We start from the raw sequence: 26596 nt of genomic DNA, 5'->3' as shown, positions 1-26596 counted from the left end.
AAAAAAAAAAAAAAAAAATCTGTTGGTCCCTAGCTGACTTGTATATAATTGATGACTTTATTATTCATATAGTTATACCATGCTGAAAATGTAAATAGTTTTCCCATTTTTTCTATACTTTGTCATTATATACAACATTATCATAATCTGTCGGTCTATCTACCTAACGATCATTTTAACTCCTACTCCCCTTTATAGCAGCAGAAACATCCTTCGGTTCTCCAACTACGTTTTCTTTTATTTACTTTTCCTGTTTACTATTCCCCCTTCCCTTCCCACTTTCCTCTTGTTTACTTCTGTGTGACCTTCACCTCGAGTCCGTTTTGTACTGTTGGACAGGTGTATACTCACGTGCGCATGTTCTTTGCCGATAGCCACCAACCATGACCGTTCTTGATAATGGGTAACGATATAGTAGCACACAGGGTGGCGGTCGTTCAATTTCTACATGCGTACACACTGTAACCACTCGAGCTCATCTTCAATATTTAAAATTCGTACTAGATGAATTTAGAAATCTATTTAAAATCCTTCTTCTTACATTTAAGACCACGCAATACAGTATTCTCTTTTATTTTATACATAGCTATTTCAGTAACACTTATTTCATCCTTATCCTCCATCTTTTATTATTGATTTGCATGGACATACATGAAAACCCTGGGCCTGATGTATCTTCCAATGAATTAACAATTTTCCATTTAAACATACGTAGCTTAAGAAATAAGCTTACTCACATTGGAAATATTGCAGACGAATTCCACGTAGTATGTATCACGGAATCCCACTTAGACAACAGTATGTCTGACGAAGAAATAGCACTTGCAGGTTTTAATAATAATCCTTTCTTGAAAGACCGTGAATATTCACAGGGTGGAGGTGTCGTTGTTTATATTTCGCCTTTACTTTCTGCCCAGCGGCGTTTTGATTAAGAATTTCCATCAGGTGAGGCCATCTGGGTCAAAATTATTTTTAATAACTCCTCGTATCTTTTGTGTACAGTATATACACCAAATGATCGTGTAAATCCATTTTCGGAACAATTTGAAAACTCCATTGAAAATACACTCGATGAAAACCCACATGTCATTATAGTTGGTGACATAAACGTTGAAATACTGGTTGAAACTCGTCATAAACTGAACGACATTATCCGCACGTATCTGTTTCTAATGTGATAAACCAACCAACTCGGGAAGGCCAAACGCGTGCTTCGCTCCTTGACCCCGTGCTCGTGAGCGATACATGCGTTGTTGGTTTTTCCGATGTTATTGAAATTGACGGGGACATTTCGGACCATGACGCTACTCTCGTTGAAATTAAACTAAACATTTTTCTTACTAGCAAATTTAAACGCATGATTTGGTGTTATAAAAATGCTGACTATCCTAAATTTAATAACCTGTTACAAAACACCGATTGACAATACGTATTTAGAAATGCTTATACATGCGACGATATGTGTTCGATTTTTACAGATAAGTATTTGGAATATGTCCATCTTTGTATTCCAACTAAGTTTATTACTGTTAGACCGAATGATAAACCGTGGTTTACTACTAAACTATGTCGTGAAATTAGGATTGGAATAGATTGCATAACAAATTAAAAAGAGTGTTTTCTGAAGAGCATTTAGATAAATTTAAAAAACATAGAAATCATGTCAACAATCTCAAACGTAGAAAAAGAGAACATTTTTATGCTGATATTAATGGACTTTTAGGAAATTATGCAAAAACTAATCAAAAGAATTTTTGGAAACTGGTTCGGAGATTAACTAAAAGTGCAGACGTATCTTACATTATACCTCCTCTAAAAGACCCTATTACTAATTCTACTGCAGGAGATGATGAAGGGAAAGCTAATATTTTGAACGACTATTTTGTGTCTATCTCTACTATAGACGACTCAGATGTACCTTTACCACAAGTTGATATGAGAACCCAAAGTCGTATAGATAATATATTTTTTACATAAGCTGATATTGTTGACATCCTTAAGTCTCTAAAATTAGGTAAAGTTGTTGGATATGATAAAATAAGTCACCAAATGCTTTAAAACACAGCTCTTTATGTTTCATTTCCGCTATTTCTTATATTCAGAAAGTCTCTTGATCAAGGAATTTATCCCAATTCCTGGAAAAAAGCTTTAGTCATAACCATTTTTAAGAAAGGTGATAAACAATGCCCCAGTAATCATAGACCAATAGCTTTATTAAGCACTGTAGGGAAAGTTTTTGAAAAAGTAATTACAAAATTTCTGCATAATAAATTATTAGAAAATTCATTGTTATATAAATACCAATCTGGATTTCAGCCATTTCACTCCACATTGCATCAACACATTGAAATTTATCATAATGTATGTATAAATCTAGAAAACCGTCATCATATCTGTCTTGTTTTTTGCGACATTTCCAAAGCTTTTGATCGGGTTAGGCATGCAGATCTTGTACACAAATTAAAAAGCTATGGAATAAATGGAAATATATTAGACTGGCTATCCTATTATGTACAGAATCGCCATCAACAAGTCTTCATCCACAATGTTACTTCTCATACTAAAACAACTAATGCTTGTGTACCCAATGGTTCTGTCTTAGGTCCGCTTCTTTTTCTCTTGTATATCAACGATATAACTGATAACCTTGACAGACATTCCCGTCTTTTTGCTGATGATACTTCACTATCCATCTCTTCTCCTTCCGCAATTGAACGTCGCGTATTGTCACCGGCCTGCCATCTTTTGCTAGTAGAGTGACTCTTTATTTCAAAACTGGTTGGGAAGTCTTGTCTCAACGTCGCACCCGCCGCAAACTTCAATTTTTTCTACAAAATTAACAACAATATGACTCGCTCTTACCTAACTGACCTTCTCCCGCCACTAGTAGCTACTTTAACTCCTTATAATTTGAGAAACTCAGAGAACTATTCCATTCCTAATTTCCGTTTACAATCTTCACTTAACTCGTTCATGTCTTCTACTTTAAGATTATGGAATGAGCTTGACACTAATAATAAAACTGCACATTCTTTTAAGAGCTTCACATATTGCCTCAAAAAACAAAATGACACATTTAAATTGCCTGTTTTTTTTATCTAGCCGGAGACCGTAATTTAAATATTTTACTAACCAAACTTCGTCATAAATGCAGCCCTTTAAATGATGATCTCTTTAATGTTAACCTTATCAACTCTCCTATTTGTGCATGTGGATATCCTAATGAAAATGCTCATCACTTCTTTTTTACATGCAGTGTATATACTGATCAAAGATTTCAAATGTTTAGAAATCTTCATGAATACTTACCTCTAAGCTTAGAGAAATTATTGTATGGCCATGAAGATTATTCGAGTGACGAAAATAAAGATTTATTTATATATGTCCAACAGTATGTATCGAGAACTCGCAGGTTTTAATATGGTCACCTTCTTCTGTCTCCTCTCCATCAGTCCTCATTATCTTTCATATTCATTTCTTAGCTTGTGTCCGTATTACATGGCAGAGCGTGCACTTGTGTGTTCCTGATTATTTGAGTAATCCTCTGTAATGTTTAATATTCTTTTAAGTGCACGAGAGCGTGAATGCAAGAAGTAAGTGTGTGCTTTTACGTTGTACCGTTGTATATAATGTATGTAATATAGGCATGTGATGGGCCATTCAGTTACAGTCAGTGCGGTGGAAACGAATTGTCGAGAAAGGATGGAATGAACAGGATAAAGCCACTAAGCACAGGACGTAACGAACTGTTGAATGGCTGAAAGTATGGAATAGTGCCAGAATATAAAAAAACAACGGAGTATGCTCTGATTTTTTCGACTGTAAGATTGGATTTTTTCAAGGAGAAATTTTGTCACCTCTGTTATTTTCATTGTATTTGAATGATTTCGAAATGCAATTTATAGAGGACAGTGAAATAAAAGATGAATTGTATCGTTTAGGCTTAGGATATATCTGGGACGCTCAGAATGAAAATAATTTCACATTTTTAATTATTAAGGCAAGATTATTTGACATTTTTAATTAAGAGGGATATATTTTAATTAGTGTCTTAAAGTATGCTTTACAGAGAATTAAACAGTACAATTTTACTACAATCATAACTAACAAAATCAGTTAATATCGGTTATATGAAAGAAATTGCTCGACTTCTGCTGTCAGGTCACAAATTAAACATTGAACCTGGACGTTATATTGGCACTGTTTGAACTAATATATTATATACAAAGTGTAATCTTAATGACATAGAAGACTATGTTTTAGTTTGCACAATATATACAGATTTAAGGCGGAAGTATTTAAAATGCTACTATAGAAATAGCCCTAGTGTATATAAGCTTGTTCAATTACTTAATACACAGAATATTAAAGAATTAAGTAATCTTGGAAAGTATCTGATAGCGGCAAATAAGCGCCGATCAGATATATGACAGTTTGTGTATATGTGTATTGTTCTCCTGTGACCAATGTAGCTTTTGTACATATGTAAATATCCTTTCTATTATATGTTTACACTGATAAAGAACTTAAACAACTGTGCTGGCTGTGCTGGCTGTGCTGGATGGTTCCATATTCATGACAAATTTTAAAATCTACTATAATTGGTACATAAAATTAATAGTGAATGTGTGCACTATATGTTGAATATTGAGATGTACATTATATAAAATGCAATGAATAAGTAATAATCTCTCTCTCTCTCTCTCTCTCTCTCTCTCTCTCTCTCTCTCTCTCTCTCAATAATAGATGAATGTAATAATTTAAACTATGAAAGCCATCTAATGATGTGCATACACAATTATTTACCTTATAAGAAAAAGGCGTTAATAATGTTCATGTAACTTGTGCCCAATCCTTTTAATTTTTTTGTATACAATATGTTTAAACTAAAAAAAACTAGAGATCAACAAAAGCTTCGCTCTTTTAAGGCTTTGCATTTTCATATTAAAAAGTACAAAAAACAGAAATGGTGAACTATTGTACTATTATTGTTTTTCTATTTCAAATTAAAAAATAAAAAATCATGAAGTTTTCATATTAAATACTGACTTCCGACTTGCATTCGGTTCCTCGTGGTCAAGAATTTTCTGACAATCAAACGTCCGGCTGGGTAATCCCCGTGACATCAACCGGCACATTAAACCCAGATAACTTTGTAATGACACAGGGCACTTCATACATCAATATTTCATCATTTACAACTGCAGGTTTTTTGGCAAACAGCCTATTAACGGATGTACATTTAACTTCAAATGAGCTCTATGCGTACTGCCGACGAGTGCCATGGATTGTTACTATGGTGACCGATGATTGAAATAGTGCGGACATAACCTTTTAAAAATATATAATATGCGGCGTTTAATGCAAAAGAAAACACAACATCAAATAAGATCAACTTTCAAAATTGAAAGAAATATCAAGTGTTGGCTATTATAAGATTCTAGATATGATAAATATTTTTCATTTTAACAAAATCAGCTGATCGGCGGAAGTTGAACATTTGAAGTTTGTTAGTAGGCTTGAGTTTTGGCTGTTCCTTTATTCATGGTTTTCTGTCCGATACTTATATAAAAAATAATAAATTTACATAAAGTGTTGTAACTTTTTTTTATTGTAGTTCACCGTAACGTAAATATATGAATTGAATGGATTTGTTTTCATGTACATTGCGGCAATGTTCTGAGGAGCGCTTTCGCGCTCCACAGGATATGAAGATCAGCTACTGCTATTCATTGCCGCAATGTACATAAAGAAAAAAATCCATTCAACCCCTACAAGTATATATTTATATTCTTGATATATGTTCTGTTTATGAATCTACCAACTCAAAACAACTGCCATTAAACTATGAATACACTATGAATACAACGATTATCGTGCAAACAGTCAGCTGATTTCACACACAATGACCACTTCATATTGCTACGCATAGTACCGTTTCTGAGAATAGTTACCTCCCCTTCTCCGAGATAACGTAGTTGCAAGAAATGATAATAAACATTACAAAAACATAACGTTGTCATATTAAATACTGACTTCCGACTCGCAATCGGTTCCTCGTGGTCACGAATTTTCTAACACTCTGGTCCGAAACGTCCGGCTGGGCAATCCTCGTGACATCACCTTGCACATTAAACACAGAAACTTTGAAATGACACAGGGCACTTTATCCACCAACTTATCATCATATCATTTACATCTGCTTGCTTTTTGGTAAACAGTACATTCAACGGCTGTAAATTTAACTTCAAATGAGCTCTATGCCTACTGCCGACGAGTGCTCGGCCGACGAGTGTAATGGATGGTTACTATTATGATAATGATTCCCATGTGAATGTTTGTGACGGCTAATACACACCTTTACCTATGTGTGTACTACTTTTATTATTGTCAATAAGGGGGACGTATTCTATGACCGTAAACGGGCCGGATCTTTCTCGCTCGGTATTTAAGACGTATTACGTGGTTTACTAATAACGTCATACATTTACCTTGATCAATGAGAGTCTTGTCGCTTCGCTTCGGATACTATGCCACTGCGCCAAACGCTCAAATGACATGGTTAATTATTGGCGCTAATGTTATTTAAAAAGGGCTGTTCCGCCAGTGTTGTTTAAAGGACGACGCAAATAAAAAAAACGCTGTAAATGAATAAATCATTTAAGAAACAAATTAATAAAATAATATGACTCAGGCATGGCCTGGAGAGAGCGCAGCTCGTACATTTGTTTCGATAGTAAACTATCATTTTTGAATCATAACATTACCCATTTTAATACATACAAAATTTACCTGTATTTTTTTTTTTTTTTTTTTTTTTTTTTTTTTTTTTTTTTTTATATGAAATATACTTGAATCTGTTGCTGGGCAAAATCATTCATTTTGAAAACAGGCATTGCCTGAAACAAGAGAAGCGTCTAAATGTTGGTTTTTTCAACTTTATTTGCTAAATAACATTGTTTAAAATATTATCTATTTATTCGTTTTATAGCGATAAATGTAAAATCAATAATAAGTAAAAAAAAAAAGAGCATTCGAATGAATTATGCAGTTCAAGAGAAAACACAAATGCATTTGGCACTGTTGCATTTAATTGCCCCGTCTATGGCCTCAGCGTAATGTTGCGGAAAGAGTGAGGCCCAGTAGAGGGACTTCATATTTGAAGATGTATTGTTTATCAAATGCAACTGTTATGATATAATATATGATACACTTTGCCTGATCCCTCTAAATCGTGTAAAAAGAGAATCACAATGTCTCAAACATATCCGGATTTCCGTCTTGGTTTGGTAGTAACTATATACTTCCGGTAAGGGTGGAGAGAAGAAAAGACTGAAAATTTGAAAAAAACTTCAGTTTCTATAATTTTTAATGTCATGAATTTACATATTCACAGAAAAAAAAATCAAATAAAGAGATATTTTTGAGAATGTGTAGTAAAGCTAAAAAGCATCGTAAAAATAGCACCGCGGTAACTCTGTACTAGCTACTTCCGTGACGCTAACCCAATGGATTTTGGAAGCATAGTATTTCGACGTTACCATGACATCAATTGTTCGTACACATGTTACCGGAAAAGAGCTTCGCTTCTTGTTTTATATTTACATTACAACTGTTTCTCTAGGACCAATTCCATACGAAATTGAACGCAATTGGATCAGCGTCATTTCGAAGCTTCTCCTCTCGCCTCAAATAACACAAATAACACGAGACAACCGCTAAACACAAACATTTTCTTGACGTGAGGCTATTCCGGGAATCCCGTTTGAACAATTCAATGTAGGATATATAAGGGAATATCTGTATTAAGGTCAATAATACATTTTGAATTTAAATATAAGAATTGAACGGCAATGATTGTGTCGGTACGAACGCAAGTCGGTTGCATACATATTTATCATGAACATGTCAATATGAAACGGGCTTCATGGAATGTGTATGTATCCGATTTGCGTTCATGCATCCTTTATATTTGATAGTACTTTGTCATATTATACTACATAACACAGAATCAAATTATACAACAACGTAGTGTATTGTGCTAAATAGTAGTGTATTGTGCTAAATAGTAGTGTATTGTGCTAACTAGTAGTGTATTGTGTTAAATAGTAGTGTATTGTGCTAAATAGTAGTGGATTGTGTTAAATAGTAGGGTATTGTGCTAAATAGTAGTGTATTGTGTTAAATTGTAGTGCATTGTGCTAAATAGTAGTGTATTGTCCTAACTAGTAGTGTATTGTGCTAAATAGAAGTGTATTGTGCGAAATAGTAGTGTATTGTGATAAATAGTAGTGTATTGTGTTAAATTGTAGTGTACTGTGCTAAATAGTAGTGTATTGTGCTAACTAGTAGATACTACATAACACAGAATCAAATTATACAACAACGTAGTGTATTGTGCTAAATAGTAGGGTATTGTGCTAACTGGAAGTGTATTGTGCTAAATAGAAGTGTATTGTGCGAAATAGTAGTGTATTGTGATAAATAGTAGTGTATTGTGTTAAATTGTAGTGTATTGTGCTAAATAGTAGTGTATTGTGTTAAATTTTAGTGTATTGTGCTAAATAGTAGTGTATTGTGTTAAATTGTAGTGCATTGTGCTAAATAGTAGTGTATTGTGCTAACTAGTAGATACTACATAACACAGAATCAAATTATACAACAACGTAGCGTATTGTGCTAAATAGTAGTGTATTGTGCTAAATAGTAGTGGATTGTGTTAAATAGTAGGGTATTGTGCTAAATAGTAGTGTATTGTGTTAAATTGTGGTGTACTGTGCTAAATAGTAGTGTATTGTGCTAACTAGTAGATACTACATAACACAGAATCAAATTATACAACAACGTAGTGTATTGTGCTAAATAGTAGGGTATTGTGCTAAATAGTAGTGTATTGTGTTAAATTGTGGTGTACTGTGCTAAATAGTAGTGTATTGTGCTAACTAGTAGATACTACATAACACAGAATCAAATTATACAACAACGTAGTGTATTGTGCTAAATAGTGGGGGATTGTGCTAAATAGTAGTGTACTGTGCTAAATAGTAGTGTATTGTGCTAACTAGTAGATACTACATAACACAGAATCAAATTATACAACAACGTAGTGTATTGTGCTAAATAGTAGGGTATTGTGCTAACTGGAAGTGTATTGTGCTAAATAGAAGTGTATTGTGCGAAATAGTAGTGTATTGTGCTAAATAGTAGTGTATTGTGCTAACTAGTAGATACTACATAACACAGAATCAAATTATACAACAACGTAGCGTATTGTGCTAAATAGTAGTGTATTGTGCTAAATAGTAGTGGATTGTGTTAAATAGTAGGGTATTGTGCTAAATAGTAGTGTACTGTGCTAAATAGTAGTGTATTGTGTTAAATTGAAGTGTATTGTGCTAAATAATAGTGTATTGTGCTAACTTGTAGTGTATTGTGCTAACTTGTAGTGTATTGTGCTAACTAGTAGTGTATTGTGTTAAATAGTAGTGTATTGTGCTAAATATTAGTACATTGTGCTAAATAGTAGTGTACTGTGCTAAATAGTAGTGTATTGTGCTAAATAGTAGTGTATTGTGTTAAATTGTAGTGTATTGTGCTAAATAGTAGTGTATTATGTTAAATTGTAGTTTATTGTGCTAAATATGTAGTGTATTGTGCTAACTAGTAATGTATTGTGCTAAATAGTAGTGTATTGTGTTAAATTGTAGTGTACTGTGCTAAATAGTAGTGTATTGTGTTAAATTGTAGTGTATTGTCCTAAATAGTAGTATATTGTTCTAACTAGTAGTGTATTGTGTTAAATTGAAGTGTAGTGTGCTAAATAGTAGTGTATTGTGCTAACTAGTAGTGTATTGTGCTAAATAGTAGTGCATTGTGCTAAATAGTAGTGTATTGTGCTAAATAGTAGTGCATTGTACCATACCAGAAAGACATGTTTTATTTTAAATTTAACAATATTATAGTATTTTTAATATTACAATGTTAACCTAAATTGTTTGTGTTATAGTAATATATAGTTTGTATTATACAGACCTTTGACCATATCCCTTTATAAAAGATAATCTGTATTTGCATTTAAAGGGATCGTAATACACAAAATCGAAATATATGATATTAAAGTAAATGGTACTGTTTTATGTTATGCAATATAGATATGTGTTATATCATATTAGATAAAACTGTTTTATATTCTGCTATATCGTCCGAAACGTTTATTCATACTGGATAAACATGTGTAATATTATACCAAACGCATGTAGTAAAAATAAATAAGGTAGTGTTGCTTAAACCATCTAGACCACTAAACTCATCTCTCACGTAATGCTGAGTTAAACAAGCGAGCCGTTTGACTGATCTTGGTCGTGTTCATTTTGGTGAGATTTTACACATAACCACGTAAAACTAGTAGACTAGGACAACTAGCAATAGTAATTGATACATCATCGGCAGCGTGGAGCCTGTCTGTGTAATTGAAATGTCACAGTACAAGTCAAAATGTTTGCACGTGCGCAAATAACAAATAAGAATTTACTTTAAATAGTACATATGTAGTTGATACAGAAGAAGAGACGAACACACATTTACATGTAACCATTCTTTAAAATTGTCGAAAGATGAACGAAACATGTGGGAAAAAACAGACTTGATTGAACGTATATCTATAAATTAAATCATGTCTTTATGTTCGTCCGCAGGCAAATCTTATTAAAAAATAAATATGCGTGTTCCCTCAGACGATAAAGGGGACCATTCCTGCGGGTCATTTGTTATCATTTACTGGGGAGTTTTTTTGAAGAGCGTTTGTCTGAAAATAATACATGCACAAGCATGGTCTATTGTCCTATGAACATTGCTATTGACCAAAGTGTTGGTGTTGGTACATTTTGGACGTGTCAGATCATGTTTAGCCGTTATAAAACATAGACGATTACACGCTTTAGGCCGAAAAAATAGGGTTTCTTTTAAATTTCCTACGTCAGGTTCATATTACATCTTATCCTTGTTAACATAATATTTGTTTTGCTACTAATTATAGGGCATGGCTATTATGATAGAGTTAAGAGTTTTCGATGTTAGTACAGTGTCCATTAGTGAAATCGATCGGACAGATAACAATTACTCATCTTCTTTTCGTACATGGCGAATTTTGTTTCCAGTCTCTTACAGTTTCGTTGTTATCACAGCAATTTCGAATAAATACTATTCGCTGAAAGTTCACTTTTTTAAAAAGAGGCACTAACTATTCTCTGTCATGTAAAGTATATTCGGGACCTTCATTTGACTTGGATCAGAGATGGGAGCCGATGTTTTCAGCTATAAGCTCGTAAGTGTACGTGTCTTGCTGTTGCATTGTCACCAACCCCTATTCTCACTCCTAGCGCGTTCGTTTCATCTGGCCTAGATTCACATGTGTGTTTGATAAAGCGGAAACCTCTGACCTCCTGACCCCTAGTCATACTCGCCTATCTATTTCGTTGTTAATGCCTTTCCCTTGTTTCGTGGATTTCGGTTACTGTGTTGTTTACACATCAATACACTGCTGGTGTCGTTCTTCATCATCCCAGAGGCAATCGAGCGATACTCATCAGTCTTGGTTTGCCACACTTCATGTATTGGAATACGTCCATATCACTAAGTTCATCTGGAATAATGTTGCATGCCTCAAAGAGGTTGGTAACGGTATTAGTCTTAGCTGTTTTTAAGGGACAACACCCTTAAAAGTAGTCTTAGGGTCGACACGAGTAAATGCACTCAAGTGTAGTCAATACATGTGTATTACAGTTCGTGGCCTCGGTTATAGGTATATTATAACTGTGTGACGTGTCTGCACTAGTGTATGTACGAGTTGTTAGGGTGTGTATAGGCCTATGCTGGTATGTATGTGTGCATGCAAGTTACTATCAGGGTGTACATGTGGATCGGTGATTGTGTGAGGGCGTGAATGAATTGAAAGCTGTAGTAAATACCTTGTGCCTGTTATTTATGTATTACTGTCGCTGGGATTTGTGACTGTCACTCGTGTCGTCCATGTTGTTTATTTACTTTCCTATTTCCGTCACTGTTCAGAAGCTAGACCTTAGCTGATTGGCTCACGACTCCAACGTGTTAGCTTGACTGTCATTGGCTGCCGGTTAGTATAAACACGGCCATACACGTGCAAATCTTCAGTTAGGTAGTAACTCTGAGAGCTGAATATAACTCGTCTATCTTGTCTGTCCTTCTCTTAACGGGTCAGTTTCTATAAGGTGGGTGTTTGAATGTACAACGTTACTTGTGTTTGTGTATGTCCCGGGCGAAGCCAAGTAGTTGACCCGCTATGTTAATTATGTGTCCGAGCGGTGGCCGTAGGTAAGGTCCCTCGTCGTGTTCTTGTGTACATGTTTGTTTACTTCTATCTTATGTAATAAAGTCTATTAAATATTATTTGGGACTTGTTCATTTGTACACTAGGAACCACGTGGAACCCTAGACTAGAACCTGGGTTGACTTATACGATGACTGAGGTCACTCCTCCTACACTAGTATAACAATTCATTGACGTTTATAAAAATACCAATAGCTTATTCACGCACAATTTAAATTTAACTCCATGGGCTCTTTAACAGACATATTTTAATACAATAACTTTTTTTCACTTTGATATCAGTTTTGCTCATACATTTCTCATACAATGTACTTATTTATTTAATGTCTGTCTCTTCTGGAAAAGTAGTTGCAGCATAGAATAACTGTGATATGCATCTGTCTCATCCCGAGTAGCGCTCTCTCTGATGTATGTCCCCACCAGACTACCATCATTTAATTGTCTCCAATCCGGAATACTTAAGTAAAAGTCACAGCACCACATAGCAATGCCTGTTGTGTATAACTAATAATTCCAGGGTTATTTTAGGCAAAATTCTTAGTGCATTTCGTGGAATACAGTTCACGTCCCCAACACACGAAATGATGAAGAGGAAATGTGTTTATCTATACATTATACATAGATCTCAAGTCAGATCGTGAACGTTTGTTAAACCATGTGCTCAAAAAAAAAGTAATTTCGAATTTTACACGATTTCCCGTACAAAATCTACTTAACTCCATGCATATTATAACTCATAACGCATCCCATGTGGACCTGATACTGGCTTTTGAAGAACATGTATTAGAACTTCAGAAAATAGTCAGCAAACGAGACACTGGGGCTGTTAAAGCAAGTCTGATGTCACAAAAGCCAAAAGGCACAATAAATGATACATGTACAAATTATGATATCGAAATGGTGTGTGCTTTTGCTGGAAACGTTGATAATGTCTACATAATGAGGATACGTTTCATGCGGAGAGAAAATGTTGATAAAAAAGAAAGGATGAACTTTCCAGCGATATCAAGCATTTTGTACACACACAGGAAGTATGATATGCTATGATAAAGTAGAAAATATAATGGAGTCGACCTTCTAGATGTAGGAGAGATGAGAGAATGTTGCCGAGTGTCGATTTCGACACCAGACACGCCCTATATTCGTCTATACACCGCACAAACACATAGCTACTGTTACAATATAGCACGTCCTCGTGTATAGATCTACCAACCCATCAACATGGGATTATCAATTTGCAGAAATTTTCAAAATAATATCTTTTCAAATTTTTGAAATGAGACGTATTCGACCTTTTTTAGCCGAGTCATCTTGTCTCACATTCAACAATTGATTTATTAATCCTCGCTTCGATTATTGTTCGAATATTTTGGGAAATTGCCTCACAAAACTAAATTGAAAAAATCGAAAACATGCGCTGCCAGATTTATAATGAAATGTGTTTTTTTTTACACCTTTCAAGGAATTGTTCATGAATCTCAAGTGGTTGCCAATCAAAAAAACGAATGTCTTACAACAAAGCTAATTTTATGTACAAAATTCTGAACAGCCTGGCTCCAAATTACTTATATAATTTTACTTTAACCACTAAGCTACTAAATTTCTGCATTTTTTTTATATGCTAAGTTGTAAAACTAATATTTTTAAAGATCATTTACGTACCAAGGTGCAAGCATTTGGAATAATTTACCTCCAAAGTGCAAAATTGCAAATCTCTCATCTTAAAGACTTTTAAGAAATGTATCAAATATTTTTGTAATGGCTAACAAGAACGATCTGACAATTACATGTTCAACATTATTATTTTCTACATGTTGAGCCGAAGACGCAAACTGACCAGTAGGGGGACCCCAACCCACTGGAATGTTTTGGGCACTTTGCTAAAGACTATTTTAAAAATATTTTGATAATATTCTTTTTTTACCTTTCACACGTGTTTATGGACACTACATTCGTGTATATTCTGTTAAATTTTACCATTTTGTTATATTAGCATTAAATGTATATTTGACTATGACAGTGCTTTAACCGTGTCCTTTAGTTACACTTGTGTGACATGCAAGCATCCATTATAAATTTCTGTTTTAGGATTACTAAGTTTTAAATCACCAAGTCTATGATGATGCTATATTATTTACTATTTATTATCTAGATAGGACATGGTTATCTATGACTGTGATATTCTGTACATATACACTTACAGATTCTGTAATGTTTTATAATTGTTGTAACTTTGTTGTAAAAAGTGTACATTATATCAGGCTTGACCATATGAAAGACGAGTCTTTGCCTCCATACGTCATCACGGTGAAATAAAGACTTCTATTTTAAGTAATTTTGTATCTCTTTGTTATATAAATATACCACAAAGAACCATTACATGTGAATATTTTCCAATTGTTAGCTGTTTTCAGATTCTTTTTTTGCCTGACAAAATTGTTATCTTTGTTAAAACGACTTTGTTCCAACATAAATGTTCTTTCTACATTTAGTTCGTTTAGACTGGAACATGAAACAAAGGAAATCCCTTGTACGAAAACTTCAATCCTTAAATATTTGAAAGAAGACATAGCTACAATCACCGTTATGCTTTATCGATGTTGGCACATGGTAGCGGAGATGTCTACACAGATAAGTGTCGCCCCAGCGGTGAAACGTCAATAACATCAGACGCATTGCCTTACTGATGCTTTCCGTAACCATCCCCGAACAATTCACGAAAAAACAGAATTGTTTAGCCTCATTTTAAATGTCTAACTGTAGTAAAAGAAAAATCCACACATAACCAGATATTGATAAAGAATAAACTCGGTAGGTTATGATTTATGCAGAAATAGGAATTGCGTAGGATCGCTTTGTGCTATGGGAGCTATGTCGAATTCAATACATGGGGAGAAGTTTCTTTAATTTCCAATGAAAAAAACAACAGTATGGTTTTTGCTCTCCATCATCAAACCACACTATTCTGAAACTGATGTTAGTGTTTGGCGTTTATCGGCGTTATATCCCTGTTTCTTGTTGAGAGGTTACATTAAAGAAGCGATATAACACGCAGAAATAATTCACGTATACATGGCACAGGTTTCTACATTGATATCTTGTACACATATATAATAAACCTACATAATTGTCGAGTTAGTTTGACTTATTCAGCGTTAACACTGTCGCCTCAGAGATTACTCGCTGTACCGCGCGTTTGCTGAAAGATCAATATGTATAAATCACATGGTTACTATAAACACGTTTTTATTTACATAAGATTAACCATTAAAAGGGTCATTTGCATTGCCAATCTTAATAGCAGGAAATTCAGATGTTAAACTGAAGGCCTTTTGACTTTTGATCATGCGAAAGATCAATTAAAAGGAGTAACAATACAACATGCTCATGGATCTTCTTAGTTTGGTTTTTAGAGAAAATAATGGCATTTCAAACATTTTTTTTAATTTTTTATATCAATCGGTAAAATTGGCAAACAATGATAAAAAACCCAATATTTTTCTAGTTACAAATAAGCGATTGGAAAAGCTAAATTTCTCTTCTGATAATAGAATATAAGTTATAGGGTAATGTACTTAACAGAGGAGGAACGTTGCTTGATATATTATTAAACAGCAGGGACTTTATTTAAAATGGAAACAACCTTCATACCGAAGAGAGTGAGTACTGGAGGGATTAGTACTGTGTACTTGTTCAATTTCACGGGGGTATAATTTCGTGATTTTGCTTCCGCAACTTTTCCTCCGAAAATTCGTGTCGTGAATCACAATACCTGTATGTCAATATCGGAACATGTCTCGCGAATGGTTCTGGATGCTAGTTATTACTTGCAACGACTAAGTCGATATCGATATAGGTGGTGCACACCTAACATTACAGACCAGATAGGCGAGTTGTTTTCAATTAAATTCAATTGTTTGTCGATTGCTGAGTCGTTGTCTACTATATATGTGAGCCTTGTGATCATCAACATATTTATTAGATTTCCGATCTGGGGTAGATTCCGTGCATTTGACTGGAAACCGAAATCATTGGGTTTACAACAATATCAATGTTAACTAATTTATAGCACCATGTTGTGCGGACAAGGTTCATGATATTATACAATTACAGCCTGTTGATGAGGTCGATACATGGTTATATCAACCTCAGAAAACAATATTAACAGAGAACTTCTATAGCATGTTGATGAGGTCGATACACGGTTGTATCAATCTCAGAAAACAGATCATAGGTCGATATAACCATGTATCGACCTCATCAACAGGCTGTAATTGCTTTGTTAATACTATTTTTTTTTATTTTATGGTCAAAACCTGCTATTTTGAAACAGAAATTTAAATATTATTTTCAAAGTTCATGGAACATTAACAACACCCTGAAAACAATACAATTAATTTCCCTTTGAAAGAACAAGATTTAAAGTAAAATTACTGCAATTCGAGAATGTTGGCGTCTGCTTTGTCTTGACGCGGGTTTCATGGTCAAGAGGAGTGGGGACACCACTGGGCACAGTGGGCAGAGGGGCTGGAGCTTGAATGTTAGACGCAGGAGCCACAGGTTGATCAATTTCGTCCCAAATCTTGCTTAGGAAATCTTTCAAAATCTTCCGAGGATTATTGGGATGTGATTTACTCCCGGAACAGTTTCACTGCTATTATCGTTGTCCGTTTGCTATTGGCATAGTTGACCTCGTCCCAAAGTTTCTCAGTCTCATCTGTCGACATGGATGCGAACCTGCTGGGATCAGCCATTGTAGTTTTGGCAACAAAGCGCAATACCAGAGGTGTTCCGAGAACGAGAGGCGAGATGTTCCAAACCGAAATATATCTATCGGAACACAAGGTTCACAATATCATTGAAGCATGCTTAACGATATTTTGTAGTGCGTCACGTGTGCTAATCCCAACCAATAGATGCGAGTGAATAACAATGAAAAATAATAATTAGTGACCCACAATGTTATATTTTTTTGAAATTGGTAAGGATCTCTCACATAGCGTGTCAATGTGGCTTCGGCTATTTATATAATGCAAGGACGTAACAATTATGCCTGACTGATACTGAATGATGTCCACGAACATCCACGCTATCGACATCATTTAGTGTTCTGTTGTATATATATATAAATCAAGTATATCCATAATAGTTTTACATACATCTACATTATGACGGAAACTGTGAACCTTGTCACAATAAAGAAAACCGCGACATTTCTACTATTACATGTACACCATGCTATGTGTGGTGGAAATCCTCGCTATCTTGTGTTTATGGTCATCACATTTGTAGATACTCGAGAAAAAATAATCTTGCGATGATATCGAAAAATCACAAGCCTGGTTTATTGTTTGATACTTCATTGATTTTGCCTTAAAATTTCATTGATTTGAGTTTTGTTTAGAACACTTACGTTTATACGTATACATACTGTTTTTACCACACCAGGCGTACCTGTATTGATTACACTTGCATGTTAAGGGATACTGCGACCCGTGTCGGTACAAACAGTACGCCTACCTGTCTAGTACAGTATCCAGTCAGAAATTGTAGGTGGGAAAGGTTTAACGAAATACTCACTCCCTGTGATGGATGTTATGTTCTTCCACTTACTTTCTCATAGTGTCTGTTCGTGTATTACACTGATGTGATTTACACGTCTACTGTTGATGATCGCTTCATACTTAATTATTGATTTGTTTTCTATGTACGATACCGGTCTGAGATATATAGAAACAGACAACACGTACTCCAGAAATGGAAGGAATGGAGCATATTTTTATAATAGCAGGTAAGTGCAAGATTAGCGAAGGTAGTAAGGTGTTCCACACGTTAATTTAAAATATGGTATATCCCGGATGTGTATATCGATATCGTGTTTCGTTAGTACGTGTAAACAGACACTAATGGGACCATATACAAAGAGGTCGTTTCTAAACTGTTTATGTTCAAGTAAAATATTGCGCATTGAATTCTTACTTCATTTCAGCAGTTTGAATCGAAAAGTTTCCATTAGAAATGTTTGGCAAGCTCGGTTGCAGTGAAATGCAGTTCTTGCTCTGCTTACCTTAGACGTGGACAAAAAGTTCATTTCCCTAGGTGGCATTATCTCAATCATTTTCGGGTATTTACTTATTTTTGTATTCCTGAAAAGGGTTATTATATAAAATAAGACATGTTAACAATTATTCATATGGAATTATTTAGCGCATAAATGATATCATTTTGTCAGGTCAAATGTCCAAAATACGTAACGCAATCCGGCAGATTTGCGTTAACTGGCACTTCCAGTTAAAAATATCGTTTCGAAAGAAACAGTTGGGGTATAAGAAAGATCAATGGTGTGCTATTAGCAGTTTTGTATGGGAAATATTAGAGTAAGTTTGCATCATTTTATTTTGTGATCTACTTGCATCACATATCTTGTATCCGCTGTCATATCGTTTTGTTTGTGTATTGTTTTAGGGCCTCACGCCGTTGTGATTTCATTTATGGTTAATAATACCGATATTCAAATCTTAATTATTTGAACGAACTTTTTCTTAGATAGACCATGCATAAGCATGTTTAAGCAGAGCTATTATTCTAGACTGCGGTAGAACAAAACATAGTTAATTTTTATTCTCAAAACAAATGTTATAAGAAATATGCAATAATTTGGGGATAATCTGGAATTACTAGAAACACTGGATCTGCTGAAACAACGTAAATCTATCATAAAATATTAAAGTCAGACATGTTATACTCAAACTCTGGAAACCCCTACATTAAATACAACCCTTACTGTACGGCAAGATCATCAACACTCTGAGATCTTTGGAATTTAACAAGCTTGGAGTCAAAGGAAGATCTTATCAGAATTAATCTATGTAAAATAATATACAATATAAAGATTCGAGGTAAATGTAAGAGCAAATCAGGAGCAAGTAAACAGATGTAAAGGATCTAGGACACAAACGGGCGAGTGAGAACTCTTCACTGAACCTGACTACAGCTCATCAGTGAGTGGATATCTGGTCTCTCTACAGAGTTCCATCAGTGAGTGGATATCTGGTCTCTCTACAGAGCTCCACCAGTGAGTGGATATCTGGTCTCTCTACAGAGCTCCATCAGTGAGTGGATATCTTGTCTCTCTACAGAGCTCCATCAGTAAGTGGATATTTGGTCTATCTACAGAGCTCCATCAGTGAGTGGATATCTGGTCTCTCTACAGAGCTCCATCAGTAAGTGGATATTTGGTCTATCGACAGAGCTCCACCAGTAAGTGGATATTTGGTCTCTCTACAGAGCTCAATCAATAAGTTGATATGTGGTCTCTCTACAGAGCTCCATCAGTGAGTGGATATCAGGTCTCTCTACAGAGCTCCATCAGTAAGTGGATATTTGGTCTCTCTACAGAGCTCAAGCAATACGTTGATATCTGGTCTCTCTACAGAGCTCCATCAGTAAGTGGATATCTGGTCTCTCTACAGAGCTCCATCAGTAAGTGGATATCTGGTCTCTCTACAGAGCGCCACCAGTGAGTGGATATCTGGTTTCTCTACAGAGCTCCATCAGTAAGAGGATATTTGGTCTCTCAACAGAGCTCCATCAGTGAGTGGATATCTGTTCTCTACAGAGCTCCACCAGTGAGTGGATATCTGGTCTCTCTACAGAGCTCCATCAGTGAGTGGATAGCTGGTCTCTCTACAGAGCTCCACCATTGAGTGGATATCTGGTCTCTCTACAGAGCTCCATCAGTGAGTGGATATCAGGTCTCTCTACAGAGCTCCATCAGTAAGTGGATATTTGGTCTATCTACAGAGCTCCATCAGTGAGTGGATATCTGTTCTCTACAGAGCTCCATCAGTGTGTGGATATCTGGTCTCTCTACAGAGCTCCACCAGTGAGTGGATATCTGGTCTCTCTACAGAGCTCCATCAGTGAGTGGATATCTGGTCTCTCTACAGAGCTCCACCAGTGAGTGGATATCTGGTCTCTCTACAGAGCTCCATCAGTGAGTGGATATCTGGTCTCTCTACAGAGCTCCACCAGTGAGTGGATATCTGGTCTCTCTACAGAGCTCCATCAGTGAGTGGATATCTGGTCTCTCTACAGAGCTCCACCAGTGAGTGGATATCTGGTCTCTCTACAGAGCTCCATCAGTGAGTGGATATCTGGTCTCTCTACAGAGCTCCACCAGTGAGTGGATATCTGGTCTCTCTACAGAGCTCCATCAGTGAGTGGATATCTGGTCTCTCTACAGAGCTCCACCAGTGAGTGGATATCTGGTCTCTCTACAGAGCTCCATCAGTGAGTGGATATCTGGTCTCTCTACAGAGCTCCACCAGTGAGTGGATATCTGGTCTCTCTACAGAGCTCAATCAATAAGTTGATATCTGGTCTCTCTACAGAGCTCCACCAGTGAGTGGATATCTGGTCTCTCTACAGAGCTCCGTCAGTAAGTGAATATTTGGTCTATCTAAAGAGCTCCACCAGTGAGTGGATATCTGGTCTCTCTACAGAGCTCAATCAATAAGTTGATATCTGGTCTCTCTAAAGAGCTCCATCAGTGAGTGGATATCTGGTCTCTCTACAGGGCTCCATCTTTGTGTGGATATCAGGTCTCTCTACAGAGCTCCATCAGTGAGTGGATATCTGGTCTGTCTATAGAGCTCCATCAGTGAGGGGATAATTGGTCTCTCTACAGAGCTCCATCAGTGAGTGGATATCTTGTCTCTCTACAGAGCTCCATCAGTGAGTGGATATCTGGTCTCTCTACAGAGCTCCACCAGTGAGTGGATATCAGGTCTCTCCACAGAGCTCCATCAGTGAGTGGATATCTGGTCTCTCTATAGAGCTCCATTAGTGAGGGGATAATTGGTCTACAGAGCTCCATCAGTGAGGGGATAATTGGTCTCTCTACAGAGCTACATCAGTGAGTGGATATTTACCCTCTCTACAGAGCTCAATCAATAAGTTGATATCTGGTCTCTCTACAGAGCTCCATCAGTGAGTGGATATTTGGTCTCTCTACAGAGCTCCATCAGTAAGTGGATATCTGGTCTCTCTACAGAGCTCCATCAGTGAGTGGATATCTGGTCTCTCTACAGAGCGCCACCAGTGAGTGGATATCATGTCTTTCTACAGAGCGCCACCAGTGAGTGGATACCTGGTCTCTCTACAGAGCGCCAACGGTGAGTGGATATCTGATCTCTCTACAGAGCTCCACAACAATCTATATATCGTCCTGTTTGTCAAGTTAACCACCGATGAAATGCTTTGTAAGAAAGATATACACACGAAGTATTTTTCTTCATCTTTTTCATGCTATGTTTAAACTGTATTTTTAATTCATTTAATTCAAATTCTAGGGGAACTGCTATACTTTTTAATGCTAATTTTGAATATCAAGTCTTACAAGAAAGAAGGGATGTAAATGGTAATATATTAGCCTTAGATATGCGAATTCAGGGAGAGAAAATAATTTTAATAACATTATATGGACCCAATACTGACCAACCGTCTATTTATGATGACATTTTTAATATAATAGAAGACATGGGAAATAATAAATATATATCGTGTGGAGACTTTAATATGATTTTCGATCCTAAATTAGATTGTGATAACTATAGAAATTTCTTAGCAATTTTGAAAGTATTATAAGTGCTCTCACTTTCTCACTAAATAAAGAATCAATGATTGTTAGTTTTATCAACCAAACTGGAATTTATACCAGAATTGATCATGAAATTACTCATATATACATTACCAAATGTTTTCATAAGTCACGTAATATGACGGCTTTAGTCAATTCGATTCAAGATTACTAGAAGGTTCAGAAATATATTGCTCGTGGTAAAGGGGAACAATGTCTTAGAAAATTAACTTCTGAATGGGAAAAATGGTTAAAATTTGTAAAGCTTGACCTCAACTAACCCTGAGTCTTATGACTATTTATATTAAGTAAGTAGGTGTTATTCTCTTGCTTACTCCAACCCCTCCTATTTATGTTTACAAGCAGCATAAACTAAATTGGAACCTCACTTGTCAATGTATATTTCCTTAATTTTCCTTAGTTATTTATTTTATTTATTTTCTACCCAAATGTGGCAGTCTGATCTCTCTCTCTCTCTCTCTCTCTCTCTCTCTCTCTCTCTCTCTTAGTGCTCTTTGTCTCTCTATATGTGAAAGTGCGTGATAATTGAATGTGTCTTGGTGATTGTATAAAATCATCATCATCAGATGATGATGAGGATGAGGATGATGATGAGGATGAGGATGATGATGAGGATGATGAGGATAATTTCAATAGTCGATATGTGTGAATGTGTGTTGATGTGATGTTCTGTATAATGTACATGTTCTGAAAATCTTGAAAAATTAAAAAAAATAAAGTAAAAAAAATAACTATAGAAATATGAATAACCCAAATGCAAGAAATAAAGTTTTGGAATTGAAAGACGAATTTGGTTTGATAGGCACTTTTAGAGAAATGAACCCAAGACCAAAAGATACACATGGCGTAAGAAAAACCCACACAAACAAGCAAGATTAGATTATATCTTAATATCAGACAGTTTACTACATGTACCAAGTCTCACATATTTAATAATTGAACCAGGTTACTGCTCTGATCATTCTATCTCTACCATACACTTATCTTTTAATAACTTCATACGGGGAAAAGGTTTATGGAAATTTAATAATTCTCATTTATTTGATGCTGAATTTTTAAATCGTATCAAATCAACAATAGATAATGTCAAGCTGCAGTACTCGATACCTGTTTATAACATAGATAATATCAATAATATACCTTAAAATGAAATAGCATTTACCATTAACGATCAACTTTACTTAGAAACTCTTATGATGGAAATTAGGGGTAAAACAATTTCATAGTCAAGCCACATAAAAAAAAATCTAACGAGAGAGAAAAACTTTAATCAATGAAATTAGAAATTTAGAAAGAACAGGACCTAACAACACGTTTTTAAATGATAACTGATAAAAGAAAGGAATTAGAAGAAGTAGGAAAGCACAAAATTACAGGAAATTTGATACGTTCAAGGGCAAAATGGATAGAGGTGGGGGAGAAACCAACCAATTACTTTGTAATTGAGAACCTCGCAACTATACAAGTACAATTATTCCAAACATAATCAAAGATGATGCGACAATAATATCTGACCAAAATGAAAGAAACTGAAAATTACTACAGAACATTATACAAAGAACACAATTCACTTAAAAATGTTAATCTTGAAGGCCCACTTGCTATGAATGAATTAAAAAACACTCTTTTAAAAATGAAAAACAATAAAAGCCCCGGTTCCGACGGTTTTACAGTTGAATTTTTAAAAATATTTTGGAAGCAATTAGGATCATTTATTGTAAGATCACTAAATAACAGTTATAGTTTATTAGAACACAAAAACAGGGAATTTTAACTTACATATCAAAAGGTAATAAACCTCGTAATAAATTAAATAATTGGAGACCTATAACACTTCCAAATAATATCTATAAATTAGCATCTGGTGCTATAGCTGAGAGATCCAAAAATGTTATACATTTGAGTAAATTTATCAGTAATACCCAAACTGGCTTTATTCCTGGTACGTACATAGGTGAAAACACACGCTTGATTTATGATGTTATGTAGTATACAGATAATAATAATATACCTAGACTATTAATTCTAATTGGTTTTGAAAAAGCGTTCGACTCTGTATCATGGAATTTTATCCGTAAAACAAACATTATCAAATGGATAAAACTATTTCAGAATAATACACACTCAACAGTAAACATAGGGGAGAGTCTATCAAACTTGTAAACTAAAGAACAGGACTGTCAGGGGGATCCGGTATCTTCATATATTTTCATTTTATGTGCTGCAATTATATCAATAATTTAAAGTGATCTCCCCTCGAGGTGTTCACACGTATTCAACACAGCTCCGAGAATGTGATACTATCTGCTATAATTGGAGCACTGATCTGCGCCTCAATTCTTGTCATGGAATGTAGGTAACAGCTAACGATATTGAATGCTGAAATGAACTTGTAATGTTCCATTTGTGGTTCCTGATCTTTGTTTATTTTCTGGTATATCCAGATACTTCAGTCTACCTATACGCGTCATTTGTTACGGTCTGCTGACGCGCACCATTCGCTTGGCACGCGCTTATACAGGTGTAGTGTATAGTGCTCACATACACGCACTCATTACTCCTCTGTTTACATTCGGCTATGACAGACTTACAGTCCGAAGTTTTGCGTGAAAACAAAAGGGATAGGAGTGAATCGACTATATCCGACATACCTGAGTGTAAGAAAACAAGAGACACGTCTGTTAACGTTATAATTTAATTTTATAATTACACAAAGTCATCTCAAATGGCAAGATAAAAGTGCGCGCTCATCAAGGAGCTGACCATGTGATTCGTGTGCGTGACGAGGCTGACTTGTGTCCTTTCGGGCACATTGTCTAAGCATAGCTAGAACTGTATGTGCTAATTTCGTCATCTATAATTAGAATTATTATAATCTCGAATATCACTACTATGTTTTTTGTTTCTGAGTTTTTATGTTTTGCAATAATTACATAAGGGCATTATGCACTATTTTTTTTTAAATCCTTCTTTTTCAACACATGCACGTAGGCGTAATAGTGCCCTTGGGTGTACTTGAGGGGCAAGGCTGCTTTTCATCCCTACCCATGCCTCGCATTTCCTTTGGTGATTTTAAATTATCTTCCCTCCTTTAAATGTTGAATGGATTACAATTCCCGTGTATACATTTTCAAACTACGAGCTTTTGGCAAAAAGCAAGCTTGAGTACGACTATTTGAGTACATGTTTGTATCCCGAAGTTGTTACGTGGGTGTTGTGTAAGACACTCGTGTACATATACAAAAGATGTGATTATATGTGGGTTTTTTTTTTCTCTTTTTGTATGTGTCGGTGTGCGTGTGTATACGTGCAATTGTGTATGGGAACATATGTGTACATTTTTATATACATATATATACATTTTGTACGTGTATGGGTGTATATATATGTACGAATGCATATGTAGATGTACGTGTGAATCGATCATGCACGCGTGTGTTTGTGTGTATAAACAATTTATAAATACATATATTGCTCCTACGTGTTTGCTTGCAAGTTTTAGTCATGCATGCGCTTGTGCAATCATTCCATACTGACAGTGTGACATGTGTATTGATGTATGCATGTATACGTGCGTATGTGTGATATACTATTAAAATATGATACAATTTGGTATATATATATATATATTTTGGTGAAGTCATTTATTTCCCCCTAGGTTAATATATGCTAATTACCATCTCCCGATTAACAGTGATTTTCATTTTCATACCCCGTGCTTGCTTACTTTCTAACTTGATTTTTATTACATTCAAAGGTATATTCATTATAATTCATTTCAACAATCTATGTCTAGAGATCTTGCAGGAATGTGCGTACGATTTCTATATGTTGTTAATGTATAATTGATATATCTACGCGTACGCATGCGTATTGTGTATGTATGTGTACATGTGCATGCGTGCGTGTGTATGTGTATGCATGTCTGATTTGACGAGATGTATGTGTGTGTTTGTATTCATAAATTAATATATATGCATGTGTGTGTGTATGTGTGTGTGTGCGTTTTTTGTGTGTGTTTTTTTTAGGCGCAGAGCCGTTCCAATTTTTTCTCCCTATTACCTCGACTCCAATCAATTTGTGTTCTATAATGTTTTTTTTTACCTATATCTTCCTTCACAAAATTATAATACTTATTATCTGCACTGGAAACCCTGAATGTAATAATAACTTTGTATTTTTTATTGCTCAAACTGAATATTGTATTGGCTGGTCTTACATTGGTCCTACTCTTGTGATGATGAAAGTCATAAAAAAAAATTCTGTAAGAGTAGGACTTTTTATGACATTGCACGCTCTGTTCAAACTCGATCTGAAAGTATAATGAATGATATTTTTGAAGTTTTCTTTTTTATTGTGCTCGTCAATCTCCTCTGACGAACCTGTATCTTTTACACATAATAATAATTGCTTATCATTCGTCCACCTGAACGTACAAAGCTTGCGTCCAAATCTAGATGTTCTTTACACCGAACTATATGAGCATAGTATTTTAGCATTTACCGAAAATTGGCTCTCTGATTCTGATATTGATTCGTCCTTGGATATTTCTGGTTTTCACAGTCCTTTTT

The sequence above is a fragment of the Mizuhopecten yessoensis genome, unplaced genomic scaffold (genome assembly GCF_002113885.1).
Source record: "Mizuhopecten yessoensis strain PY_sf001 unplaced genomic scaffold, ASM211388v2 scaffold11089, whole genome shotgun sequence".
Taxonomy (NCBI): Eukaryota; Metazoa; Mollusca; class Bivalvia; order Pectinida; family Pectinidae; genus Mizuhopecten; species Mizuhopecten yessoensis.
This window is presented reverse-complemented; position numbering follows the sequence as displayed.